General features: G+C 43.0%; 1 long non-coding RNA gene across 1 annotated transcript; it reads right to left on the reverse strand.

The window, feature by feature from the left end:
* Positions 1–8525: 8525 nt before the first annotated feature.
* Positions 8526–13900, reverse strand: LOC140600690 (uncharacterized). Its single transcript, XR_012003854.1, has 3 exons — positions 13774–13900; positions 11858–11931; positions 8526–10486 (listed from the first exon to the last, which is right to left on the reverse strand). It is a non-coding gene; the product is annotated as an uncharacterized lncRNA (long non-coding RNA).
* Between the last annotated feature and the right edge of the window lie 588 nt (positions 13901–14488).

The following is a 14488-nucleotide window of genomic DNA, read 5'->3' on the forward strand; positions in this document are numbered from 1 at the left end:
TACATCACAGCTGTACAAATGGGGTGTATTGATAAGTGTGAATGTGCGCATGCACGCAGGCATATGTGTGTGTATATATGTAAAGAGAGGTCTTGACAACATAGGAGCATTGTTGGGAAAATAGAGAGTTGTAGAACAGTATAGCATCATTTTATTTGGGTAAAAAAGTATATTTATCCATACTACATTTTATCTATGCTTTCTACATATATTTATCTATATTATCTATACACTTATATCTCTATAGCTAATCACAAAAATCTTTAATGAATATGTATTTTTTTTGAAGTCAAGGCAAAAAACATCACCATATTTTGAGTCTCTCTGAACTTCTGTTCATTCCCTGCCAGGCAGAGTCTTTGCACCACCTTGGCTCAGTTGGCCTCAGGGCCTTGACCCATGCTGTCACCAGGGCATGGAGTGTTGCCTGTCCTACACCAAGATACCTCCTACACCTACACCAAGAGGAATTCTCTTCCCTCAAGGTCAGCTCAGCATGCACCCACCACTGCTGTCAGTTCTCCAGGAGAGGTTCCCAAACTAGCAGATTCTGGGCAATCTTGTCTCAAAAGCACCTAGATCAGGTCCACATGCACAATTTCACACTTTTGTGAAGCCCTCTGTGGTATCTTCACCCTGTCTTGTGCAAGCAACAACAAACTGTAAATGTCTCGAAAGCAGATGCAGGTCTTCAACTCCTGTGGTCTTCCTTCAGCCTCCTAGCAGCCCCCAGGGCAGGTGCTGACTATTGCTGAACAGAAAGGCAGAGCCATGGTTAAGCATCACTTCTACTGCGCCCTTGCCAGGCGGCAGTAAAGCAGTAAAAAGGTTTCCCTGTGAACATTTATAGTTTGCATCTCTTGGTCTGTGTTCCTTGAATCTATTGACTTATGAAGTTAAAGATAATTGCAAATGTTACCAAGGATGTTTTTATTTATTTATTAGTTCACTTTAGGTTTTTAAAGATTTTATTTATTTGAGAGAGCACAAACGAGGGAAGGGGCAGAGGGTGAGGGAGAAGCAGGCTCCCCACAAAGCCGGGAATGCAATGCGGAATTCTATCCCAGGACCCTGGGATCATGACCTGAGCTGAAAGCAGACGTTTAAGCCACTGAACCACCCAGGTGCCCCTGTTTATTTATTTTAATGTTTATTTATTTATTTGGGGGTCAGGGGAGGAACAGATGGAGGGAAAGAGAGAATTCCAAGCAGGGTCCCCACTGAGTACAGAGCCAGACACAATGGCTAGATCCCAGGCCGCCCAGACCACCACCCTAACTGAAAACAAGGTCAGACGCTCAACTGACTGCACCATCCAGGCGCCCCTTAAACACTTGTAATTCTACCCCCGATCCTCCCTTTTCGTGAAACATGTAAAATAAGATAAGAATAGAAAAGATCCTCTTGCCATCCCAGAGTTCAACCCTATGAGTTAATGATTAGGCACAAACCAAGCTAGAATTTTGTTTCTATGTGTATATTAAATGTAATATCTTTCCATATTCTTCTGTATCTATTATCTATCTATGTATCTATCTAATTATCACTGTCTATCTATTATCTTGATAGAAACAGAAGCTTGTATTCCCATACTCTCAACAATTGTGCTCAGATCACCAGGAGTTTCTACTATGCTCTCCCCTTCGTATCTGCTTATCTGCTATCAAGAAGCTCCATGGAGCACAAAAAGCTGCTCAACATCACTAGTCACCAGGGGAATGCAAATGGCATTCATTCTGATCAGGATGGCTATTAAAAAACCAGACAGGGCAGCCCAGGTGGCTCAGCAGTTTAGCATCACCTTTAGCCCAGGGTGTGATCCTGGAGACCCGGAATCGAGTCCCACGTCAGGCTCCCTGCATGGAGCCTGCTTCTCCCTCTGCCGCTCTCTCTCTCTGTATCTCTAATAAATAAATAAAATCTTTAAAAAAATAAAAATTAAAAAATTAAAAACCAGACAATAAGGAGTGGTAGTGAGGACATGAAGAAATAGAATCCCAGTACACTGCTGGCAGAAACATAGAACAGTGCAGTCATTGTGGAAAGTGGTATGATGGTTCCTCAAAAAAGTAAACAGAATTACATGTCACCCAACAATTCCACTTCTGGGGATATATCCCAAAGAAGTGAAAGCAGGAACTCAGATAGATATTTGCCCCCTCACGTTCACAGCAGCAGTGTTCACAGTAGTCAAAAGATGGAAGCAAACTAAGTGTCCATTGACCAATGAATGGATAAGCTAAATATGGTATGTACACATGATGGAATATCATTCAGCCTTAAAAAGAGGACATTTGTTTTTTTTTTATAATAAATTTATTTTTTATTGGTGTTCAATTTACCAACATACAAAATAACACCCAGTGCTCATCCCGTCAAGTGCCCCCCTCAGTGCCCGTCACCCATTCACCCCCACCCCCGTCCTCCTCCCCTTCCATCACACCCAGCCCGTTTCCCAGAGTTAGGAGTCTTTATGTTCTGTCTCCCTTTCTGATATTAGGGAGGACATTTGGACACATGTTACAACATGGAGGAATCTTGAAGACGTAGTGCTAAATGAATTAAGCCAGTTGCAAAGGACAAATATTGTATGATTCCTCTTAGATGAGGTCCCTAGAGTAGTCAAATTCCAGAACAGAAAGTAGAATGGTAATTGCCAAGAGCTGGAGGTGGGGCAGGGGGAATGGGAAGTTAGTGTTTAATGACTAAATAAAGTTAGTGTTTAATGAAGTTAGAATTACAGCTGGGAAGATGAAAAAGTCCCAGAGATGAATGGTAGTGACAGTTGCACAATAATGTAAGTACTTACTACCACACCAATGTGCACTTAAAAATGGTCCAAACAGTAGATTTTCTGTTATGTATATTTTACCAATCACACAAAAAATAGCTTTGTGAAGGAGTCAAAGGTGGTATTCTGTCCCACAAAGAAGTATACTCTTCTAGTACTAAAGCCTACTGGTTTTGAGTCTTCAGAATATACCAGGTACCAAGTAAACATTTTTTTAAGGGTTTGTTTATTCATTCATGAGAGACACAGAGAGAGAGGCAGAGACGTAGGCAGAGGGAGAAGCAGGCTCCACGCAGGGTGAGACTCAATCCCTGGACCCCGGGATCACACCCTGAGCCAAAGGCAGATGTTCAACCACTGAGCCATCCACGTGCCCCATCAATTAAATAGCTAATATGCATTATTTTACTTTCTTCCTCAGCCACCCTGAGGCTGGTACTACTTTTACCTTCATTGTAAAGAGCAGAAAACTGAGGCATGAAGAGATTTAGGTGACTTGCCCACAGTCTCCAGCTGAGAAGGAAGTCAGCAGTGGAACTCACAGTGGTTGGCTTCCAAGCCCAACCTTTAGCCCTCCTGCTGTACCCTCGTGCTAGCGAAAGACAAATCCGTTGACTGGGCAGGCCACAACACATGGTAAGGAACTGAATGCAGGTTCTGAAAAAGCGTGCACCAGCAGAGCCTTGCATTCCCAGGACGTGGATAAAAGCCAGGCATTTTGACCAGATCCGCATTTGCAGGCCCTTCAAAGGGAATATTTGTAGGCAGAGATGACCGAGATTCTCTGTACTTTGCACAGCACACTAGACCACCGCAGCTGCCGGCCCTTCTCCCCACCAGCCCCCCTCTTCTCTTAGAATCCGCTGCCTTTTTGACATGAAAAATGTACTGTAATGAGTCTACTGGCTAATTAATTAAAAGGGAAAAAATCCCAATCTTCAAATATGAAATGATTAATTACATAAGCATTAACACCTCTGCACACTCAGAATGGCACGTCTTTAATGTAAAACTTTTCCAGCACATTATTTTCTGCCGACGTGTACGTTTTCTGCCCGTACAAGGCCGACTTCTCATACACCCTGGTCCATTTCACAGCAAATGGCCCCAAATGGTGTTTATCCCGCTCATTAGGAGCCTGTATCAATTAAGCAGGCCTGGCTGAGCAGCCTGTCCAGGTCTGCGTCTGCTGGGCTGGCGAGTCTGTGTTCTCCTCACCCGCAAGCAGGCTGGGACACCCCACGGCCCTCGCCACCGCGGAGAGGCCCTGGTGCTTTCCACGAGACCAGGACAGAGCTCTGACATCAGAGAGAATCGTTGTGTGATGCTTGCACTTCATGGCTTTTTTTTTTTTTTTAAGATGTTATTTATTCATGAGAGATATAGAAAGACAGAGGCACAGGCAGAGGGAGAAGCAGGCTCCCTGTGAGGATCCTGATGCGGGACTCGATCCCAGGACACCGGGATCACGACCTGAGCCAAAGGCAAACACTCAGCCACCGAGCCACCCAGGTGTTTCTACTTCACAGCTTTTTAAAAGCTTATCATCTGGTTCAGACTCACAACTCTAAGCTGCTGGTGCCCTGAGCCTTTTAGTTTTTGTTTTTAACCAGAAGAACCTCCCTCTTCTCTTCCTCCCCTGCTTCCCAGCCAGTGCCCTACATGAGAAACCTTTCTCCATCTTACTTGTGCACCCTCAGCTTGACCTTTTCCCCTTGCAAGGAAGCGAGGTCAGGGCTTCAGGACCTTCTCTGCAGGGGCTGCAGGGGTCTTGGGCCTGGGGTGGGCAGCAGGGAGTCCTGTGTACTGGCACTGCCCTGGTACCTGTTGTCTGTTGGCAGAGGCCACTTTTCCTCAAGGGACTCGCCTGGGCCCCAGGATGGCGCCCAGATCTGCTGATGTGAGCTGGTTGCTGAACAATCAGTAGTACGTGAAATGTTTCTCAGAGGAATTAGCTGCCACTTCCTAAGCAGAAATGTTGCAATGCCCTGAGTTACTGGATGGAGTGGTTGTCTCAATCGGGGTGGGAAACCTCACCTGTCATTAGCAACAGAAGAACTTATTTATGCTTCTGGCTGTAAAAATCATTACCTGACAGGAGAAGCCTACAGAGGCAAAGCTCTACATGCCACAAAGATGGAGATATTAATGGAGGGCACACACTGAGAATGACACTTCCATTTTCCAGAAGCATAAAATGGTATTTTTTTCCCCATAGAAATTGTGAAAAAGAGAAGCTATTATGGTTCAACATTTAGACAGGCATTAAAGCACTTTTGATACAAATTGATTTTTTTTTTTTTTACTCCCGTGGACTGAATTCATTAGCAAATGAGTTGGATTTCCTACTTTCAGGATCCGGACAAACAGGAAGGTTGTTCTAGTGTCTCCTTTCTCTTTCCCACTTTGATCCTCTTGAATCTGTGCTGTCCAGAACTGTAGCCATTAATGATATGTGGCTATCCAAAGAAAAATTAAAATAATATAAAATTACAAACTAAATTCCTCAGTTGTGCCAGCCACATTTCATTCAAATGCTTGACAGTCACACATAGTTGGCACAGATATAGAACATTACCATCCTCACAGAATATTCTATTTTTTTAGGTTTGTATATTTTTTTTTTAGTAATTTCTACACCCAACATGGGGCTTGAACTCACAACCCTGAGATCAAGGGTCCTGCACTCTACCAATTGAGCCAGGCAGGTGTCCCCAGAATGTTCTATGGTACTACTAATTGACCTTTTTATTAAAGTTAACTGTGTGTTTTGGGGTAGTATTTATTTACTTATTTATTTTTACATATTTTATTTCTTTATTTGAGGGAGAGGGAGGGACAGAGAGAGAGAGAGAGAGAGAGAATCTGAAGCAGACTCCTCGCTGAGCACAGGGCCTGACATGCAGTTCCATCTACCACCCAGAGATCATGACCTGAGCTGAAACCAAGAGTTGGTCACTCAACTGACTAAGCCACCAGGGGCCCCTGGGGTAGTATTTATTAAACAGTACTTTTGTAGCCTATATGTAATTTAAATAACAAGTCACTGAAACACTTAGTAGTATTTCCTCCTAAATCTCTTCTTCCCCAGACCCCTCCACATGCACAGACCTCACTGCCTCAATGTCCCAGCTACCTAGCTACATGAAGTTGTTTCTTATGTGGTTCTTCTTAGAAATGAAAAGTTCTCCCAGATTTTCTAAATTGTAGGTCTGCAAGCCCAGGAGAAGGTATAAATGTTTGATGGCAGCAGACAAGTGCCATTGGCCAATGGCCAATGGCCTCACTGTGTCAGGGCCACTGCTGCTGGCCCCTCTTCCAACTGCCTTGTGAACCACCTCAGATCCTTATCAGCCTGACCACCCATTGCCCCTGGAGACCATCCTTTTATTGGTGCGACAGTGTCCATGTGGCAAAAATGTGACCTGAGTCACTAAAGACAAAACTTCCTTATGCCTACAAGGTGCTGCTGAATGGCTGTGGGCCTCCAGTGGCCGTCAACTCAGGTTACACGTGGCTTTATCAAGGGAATTTAATGGAAAGTGATTTCTTCGCTACAGTATTTGCAATCAGTGTAAAAGTAGGTTTGGTCTTTTTTGCTTTGTTTTTAATTCTGAAGCACAAAATCTTTACTGAGAGTAGTTATTCTTGCATCATTTAACTTAGAATCCTACCGTGCTGCTCTCCCTGAAGCTTGCAGGATAAATGGCACTTTTACAACCCACCGGAAATTAAGTGCTATTTGACTGACAGCATTATAGCTCTCTTGGAAAAGTCTGTGGCCACCGCTCTCAGTTCTCAAATTTGATCAGCCCCCAGCCCTCCCAGAACATGCAGGAAGTCAGGTCACTAGCCTAGTTAGCATTCCTGTGGTTAAACCTCATTCTGGATAGACATTGAATGTTGTTGGCTGGACAGGCTTTCAGATCCAAAGGCAGGTACCTCTGTGGAGCCTCATGGGGCCCCTCCCAGGGAGGGGTTGATTTGGAGGTCCATGGCACCGCAAGATGAGTAGACCATTTTCAGGACTGGCCCTGGGGCCACTGCTCCCCTTATCCATTTCTCAGCTGGGGAGGCTTCCCTATACCTGTTTGTGCTGTGGGTAAAGTCTGAAAGGCTCTCCTGTTGATAGAAGCCCTCTGCAAATGCAGTCTCATCAGCCTATTGAAAAGCAGTAATACTCCATTGTTTCTCAAAGAATCCTTGCAATTAGAGGAGGCAGAGGAGAAATTATTACAGAGCTAAGTTATTAGATCCGTTCCATGGAACATTTTTTAAAAACCAAGCTCATTTTCCTGAGAGAAAATTTAATGCAATCGCTCTCTCTTAAAGCACCTGATGCCACCACTCTGCCTCTAGCTGTAAGCTGTCGACCGAAAACAAGGGGGTTGCTGTGATGAGAACATGGCTGGGGGTGTGCGCCAGGCAGGACAACGCCAAGAAGCCAAAAAGAACAAGAGGGAAAACAATGAAGTGAGATCCACCCAGATGGTAAACATAGCTCTAGAACTCAACAAACACACACGTGGGCCCCCCCTTCGGTGGGAGGTGTGGAGGGAGTGGGGGTAGCAGCTCACAGGTCAGTCTAGAAATGAACAGAAACTCGTAGGGGTCCAAGAAGACTGCACCCTAACTGGGGTCGCTATCACCATGGTATGTCTGGGAGCCCCCCGTTGAGTGTCTGCTCTGGCCAAGGCTGGGGGATGGGTGTATCAGAACAAAGAATTCATAGGATCCAGCAAGAGCCATCCCGTCTGCCCGCTTTCTGCAATTATTAGCAATAGTAGGAGTGGCTACAGTTTCCTGAGTGCTTACTCTCCTAGGCACTGAGCCCTCACAAAGTAGGTATGATTCCCGTTTTATAGATAAAGAAGCTGAGTGACAGTGAAGTTAAGTGAAAAAATCCTGTAGCAGGTGCATAAACCACGAATTAAACCCTGCTGAGAACATCTCAGGACTTTCAATTCTCTGGGTTAACTAGGTCCTCATTGCACATGGTGGATCAAGGAAGGTGATTTTTTTTTTTTTTTTTTTATGATTTGGGAGTTGTTGTGAGCTTTTTAAAACTATACACCATGTTCAAATTCAACTGTTACCTGTGTTATTCATATTACTAAATCATTTATTTTGACTGAGTAAAAGGAATTGGTTTAGAGAGACACTTAATGTAATCTATTCTTCAAATTTGTGGAGATTTTTGTAACGCCCTCAATGTTTCTTTTTAGTGGGTGTGGGAGAGCCGGGGACAGGAAGGAAGGTGGGGTGTTAAAAGGCAAACATAGAAAAGATTCTTCATAAAAAAAGAAAACACGTCTAGAAATGATTGCTCCATAAACAAAACATGAGTGCACACAGCAATTTCATGTTCTCGTTCCACCCACTCGGTTGTTCTTAATGATTCAAGAACAGAACTGCCTGGGCAGATTTACAGGCTCTGCGTTCCTGACATCTGTGCCGAAACAAGGCTATGTGTGTATGTGCGTGTGTGTGTGTTCACAGAGCGCTTGCTTCTGCTGGGGTGGGGGTGGGGGGCTGTGTGGAAACACAAATACCTTGATTTGAATTTTACCTTTACCATGATTTAAATGAAAATACATGCAGTTTATTCTCCCATATGCATCCATGGTCTGTTAGGATATAAGAATAGGTGCTGGCAAAGAAGACAGGGTAGCCTTGGAGTCTGGGGTTTGGATGAGATGTGATGATCACACAATCACGTGTTAAAAACCACGACTTCTCCAGCTCTCCTCACTGTCTCCTCACTCTCCTCACTGAAAGCCAGGCTTCAACGTCAGTCTCTTGCTGGAAATCTTTGGGTTGTTGGGATCGGTGCTTTAGCAAATTATTCTTCTGGGTCAGTGTCAGTGGAGAGCGGGGTTGTGGCTGGGGTTTCCAGGCCCAGGGCAAGCGGCCCTTGACTTGGGCTTCCTGAGTTTCTCAGTTGTGGTTTTGGGAATGTCATACTCTCTCCAGTCCCCTTTCTTTCAAGGGGGAGATTTGCCTTCCATTAGACACTTTTCCTAGATTTATAACTTCCTCCAACCCTTTTCTTCCATGGCTTTGCTTCCCCCAGACTGTCATGGAGATAGTCAGAAGCCTGACCATTTCTTGGAAGGAAGACCTCCAGACTGACCTCCCTGTCTCTCCACCCCAACTTGGCCATCAGGAATCACCTGGCAAGCTATGCCCAGGTACTAGTGATCACAGGCTGGTACCTTTGCTACCTGATAACACAATAATCCTGTGATTTAGATCCTTCATTTTGCCTCTGAGACTTAAGAGTGGAGAAGTCACTCTCCCAAGGTAACTGAACTTGTCAGTAGGAATATCTAGGATTCATACCCAGGCTGGTCTGATGTTCTAGCCAAGTTCCTGTCACTCTCTTTCAGAAGGTGATCTGAAGTTAGACCTATGACTTTGTGTTTCTGTGTTGCAGAAACTATAGAAATGCCAAATCTCCACTGTTTAAGAGCCTGAGGCGGAAGGAGAAGCAAGTAAAATTATGATTTGGTATTTGAAAATCATGTGATTTTTTATTTTCACACTGATGCTAAAAGATTGGCTATTATTTTAGTGGGATACTCATCTCTTTGGCCTTCAACCTTTCAAGATAGATTCCACATCTTTAGGGGCTATTTTCATACTGGGTCCTATCTGAGGCTCTGGTTTGTTGTCCCATGGTCTTAACTAATATTTACCAATCTTGGGGAAAGGAAGAGGGAAAAGCAAAAAGGACATAAGTATACGGTTTGAGAAAATGGAAAGATTTTTAGGTTACAAGTTTTATTGTAACCAGCTAACTTTATACAAACACAGCATCCAGTGGACTTAAAATTCTAATCCTTTATATCATGCTAAATCGATTTTTGGTTCATATCAGTGAATAGATCCAGTTTTACAGTTTTTGTTCAATATTATTTTCCATATAGAGTTCCATATATTTACATACTTTCTTCTAATTTTTTAAGCACATATAATCTTATTTCATTTTTTAAATTCTCTTCTTCTTCTTTTCTTCTTCTTCTTCTTCTTCTTCTTCTTCTTCTTCTTCTTCTTCTTCTTCTTCTTCTTCTTCTTCTTCTTCTTTTCTTCTTCTTCTCCTTCTCAGAGAGAGAGAGAGAGAGCCCAGAGCAGGGGCAGAGGGAGAAGGAGAGAGAGAATCTTAAGTAGGCTTCATGCCCCCAATATGGGGCTCAATTTCCAACCCTGAGGTCGTAACCGGAACCAAAATCAAGAGTCCACTGCTTAACTGACTGAGCCAGCCAGGTGCCTCTGATCTTATTTAATTCTTGCCATCACCCTGTTAAGTTGAAAATTTTATTTTGTGGCCGAGAGAGGTTAAGGAACTAGCCCAAGGTCACAAGTCTAGTGTAGAGCTGGGACCCGGACATACTTTCAGTGGCTCTGGAGCACCCCATGTTTTGATATTGGTTAGAGTCACAAAGATTTTTCTAAAGACAAAAGGTTCTCCACCTGAAAAGAAAATGATCCATCAACATTTACCTTCTTGAGACCCAGGTTTTTCATCTCTTTTTTCACTTGATCACCAGTTTCCATGGCCATCAGGGTGCTCATGTAAATAACTACACAGGACGGTCACTCGTTTCTCACAGCAATGTGCGGAGATGATGTTTGTTCTTTTGTTCATTTGATCATCATCATTCATTCATTAATTAACTCATTTATCCAACAGCCCTGTGAAGAAGAACCACTATAGTGTTAACACTAATGGGCAGAACAATCCTCCAGTGATCCCTCATGTGGTTTGTTACTTGGAGACTGTCGCTCACTAGACTCCTCACATCTATGCAAGGGACGAGTAAAGAATATTCTAAATTAATTGGTAGCTTAGGGTGTAAGTGCACGAAAACATTTTAAAATTCTAATTTTTATGCCTTTTGGGGGCCTTGTGCTATTTGTGTGTATATGGACTTACAAACAGATATGCGTGCTTGCTGTAAAATATTGCAACATTGCTGACATATGTGATACAGAGAGTGAGAATCTCCAGGAGTTAGGAACCACCCTCTGACCCACACTGGAGAAGGCTAATCCTTCCATTCTATGTATAGGACAACATTATGTTATATATACTAAATCTGTATAGATGATGTTAATGTAAAGTTGCAGGAATCTTGTTTTGGATTTCAACTTTTTTCTATGCATAATTAAGTGTATTTAAAATGCTTTAAAATAAATTATGAGTCATACCTCAGCCTTTCTTAACCAGTGAGATGAAATGTGATGTGTCAAAATTGAGTTAAATCCATAATCTCTGTGGATGTGCTTTTGACTTGCACATCATGAAAAGCAGGCAGACAAAAGTGAGGCAGCTTCACACACCATACTGACATTCACGAAGGAGAAGGTCAGAGCAGGGAGTTGATGTCAATATGTTCAGCCTGTAGTACAATAAAGCTGTCCTAGCAACTGTAACCCCAGCTGCCAGTTCCCCTTCTTTGGGTGAGAAATGTGCCATTCAGATCCTTGACTCCTCCTGTGAAAATACCATGCCTTAGCAAAGCTTTAATTGTTTTTCAATAATATCGATAGAATCTAGATTTCAGGTTTCAAAGACAATTTTGCACACCAGATAGGGCTTTATCTGACAAAAAGACTAAGCGACGACAGCTGAGATTTCTATTCTGCCGCATGAAAATTACCAGATGATTGCACGACAGGTGTCATCGTTCTGAAAAATCATAAAATGTATATAGCTTTCCATTTTGTTTTCCGATATTTTATCAATGGTGTTTGTCTTGGGGATATCACTGGCAGTTTTAAATGCTGGGGAAAGGGCAGCCCAGGTGGCTTAGCGCTTTAGTGCTGCCTTCAGCCTGGGGTGTGATCCTGGAGACCTGGGATAGAGTCCCACGTTGGGCTCCCTGCATGGAGTCTGCTTCTCCCTCTGCCTGTGTCTCTCATAAATAAATAAAGTCTTTAAAAAAATAAATGTCAGGGAAATGTTTTTCCTCTGCCTTTCTTTTTGCCAAAGAGAGGATAGACAAAAGCCACGATAGAACACAAGTGATGCCATTGTAGTCCATTTTCCACCAGAGAAATTACCTTAGAATGGGCAAAATCCACACACACAGACAGGCTTCCCCAGGGTAGAAAGGTTCTTCAGTTTGCAGATTTGGCTGCAAAGAAACAGTAAAGTGGGGGAAAGGAGGGCTTCTGGAGGCCTGTGTACTAGATGGTAATACAGCCTAGAACAAATGCTCATTGCTTATATTTCTGCTCCCCACTGATGACACCAAAGCCAGGTGACATACGAAGGCTTCTGAAGACAGGGAAGGATGGAGGGAGCGAGAGAGAGGAGCCCACAGCCCACAATGACCTCAACTACTACAGGGCCTACATGCTTTAACTTGGCCAGGCCCACCAAGCATCAATTTTTAAAAGCCAATTCTTGGAAAATTGGAGAATTAAAAAAATTAAGAACTATTTCACATGGAGGCATTTCCTATTTATATTCAGTACAAACCAATTTAAAATTTATATTGGTCTTTCATCCACTCTCGAGTGCTCTCACAGAGTAGCCTGCCAAAGGCCATTAGCACACAGTCTTCACAAATGGAGAAGCGGCTGCAGTCTGATTCACCCTGAGCCAGACTAGCATTTGCACAAGCTCAGATCACTTGGTGATTGACAAGCTTCTCTGTACTGTGAACTGTGGTCACTTCTCCTCAGAATACGATAGTGAATAACCTGAAGGGATCATGATATAAAGAAAGATCATGCTTTGATGTTGGGTGGGATATGCAAATAAGAATGAGAATAGCTGGCTTCGGTGCTGTCAGAGTGCTGTGTTTTATTTGAGAAATGAGACAAAATCTTCCTATGATCAGCCACTCCATGTGACATCCCAACCCACACTCTGCTACTGACATTTTACCTCCCACTGAACAGCCCGGCTGTTGTAACATTTTCAGGATTCTTAATTTATGTCTTGCAGGATCTAAAATCAGATGGCAGGAACTTTAGGAAAATAACCAATGTTGACAGGCACCTTTATACTTCAAGAAGCTGGTACACCTTCATGCTCTAAAAGTTGGGAATGTTCTCTACTTTCTTCTTCCAATGTATGTCCAGAAGACAGGAGAATGGAAGAAAAGAGCTGTCCTAAATCATTTTACTTCTCTTTTCAACCTAAACTCTGTGAAGGCCCTTTCCTTCTACCTAGTATGTGTTAGCAAGTTTATGCTCCTTTCTTGGTATGAGTGATTCCAGCATATAAAAATTATTTTTTTAAATTATTTTGTTTATTTATTCATGAGCAACACACAGAGAGAGAGAGGCAGAGACACAGGCAGAGGGAAAAGCAGGCTCCATGCAGGGAGCCCAAGGTGGGACTCAATCCCGGGTCTCCAGGATCAGGCCCTGGGCTGAAGGAGGAGCTCAACCACTAAGCCCCCCGGGCTGCCCAGGATTTTAAAAATTAATTTAAGGGGTGCCTGGGTGGCTCAGCGGTTGAGTGTCTGCCTTCGGCCCAGGGCGTGTTCCTGGAGTCCTGGGTTTGATTCCCACATCAGGCTCCCTGCATGGAGCCTGCTTCTCCCTCTGCCTCTCTCTCTGTGTCTCTCATGAATAAATAAATAAAATCTTTAAAAAGATAAAAATTAATTTATTTTTATTTATTTTTTATTTTTAAAAAAATTTTTATTTATTTATGATAGTCACACACACAGAGAGAGAGAGAGAGGCAGAGACACGGCAGAGGGAGAAGCAGGCTCCATGCACCGGGAGCCCGACGTGGGACTCGATCCCTGGTCTCCAGGATCGGGCCCTGGGCCAAAGGCAGGCGCTAAACCGCTGCGCCACCCAGGGATCCTAATAAAAATTAATTTAAAAAGTTAATTAATCAATTGGTTAAATTAATCAGGAAAAGACTTTTATATATCATCAAGAGCTGTGGAAAAGTAAAAATAACTGAAAGGTAAGATCAGCAAGTTAACATATGTGTAAGCTTTATAACTTACAGAACTGTTGATTCTCAGAACACCAGTGAGGGAGAATAGATGATGATGATGATTCCTACTTTACAGAAGCAAGTGAAGCTCAGAAAATGGAAATGACTTGTTGCAAATCACTCAGCCTTGAAGAAATCACAACTCAAACCCAAAGTGAATGTTTTTTCCATTATGCCACAATGTTGCTTTGTAAAAGCAGCGACTTTGGATGGGCTGATCATATGAATATGCCTGAAATCTTTGCTCTTCAGAATGTTGGTAGTGCTGAACACTTGGGGCTCTTGGGTTTACACCTGGCAGTCAGGATGCTGATGTAGACCCTAGATCTAGAACACTTACTTAGCCTTCATCCTCTTCAGGATGAATTCATTTCTATTTCTCTATAATATAGTGCATAAGAGTACAGATTTTTGAGCCAGATGACTAGTTCTTCTACTAACAGCTGACCGGTGCAAGTGACTTTTCTGGTACTATAAGATGAAGATGATAATAGCACTTGCTTCATAGTATTGTTGTAAAGATTAAATGAGTTTATTGTTGGGAAATGCTATGTAAAGGTTGGTTAGTATCATCTATCAGTTTTCCACGTGCTTTCATAAACGCATCATAATATGCTGTAAAAACCTGTATAAAGCTAAGAAAAGCCTTAATCCATCCCTGGAAGTAGGAAACTAGTATGCTACATTCATACAGTACCTTGCACATAATGGAGGCTTAAAAACAT

The sequence above is a fragment of the Canis lupus genome, chromosome 12 (genome assembly GCF_048164855.1).
Source record: "Canis lupus baileyi chromosome 12, mCanLup2.hap1, whole genome shotgun sequence".
Taxonomy (NCBI): domain Eukaryota; kingdom Metazoa; phylum Chordata; class Mammalia; order Carnivora; family Canidae; genus Canis; species Canis lupus.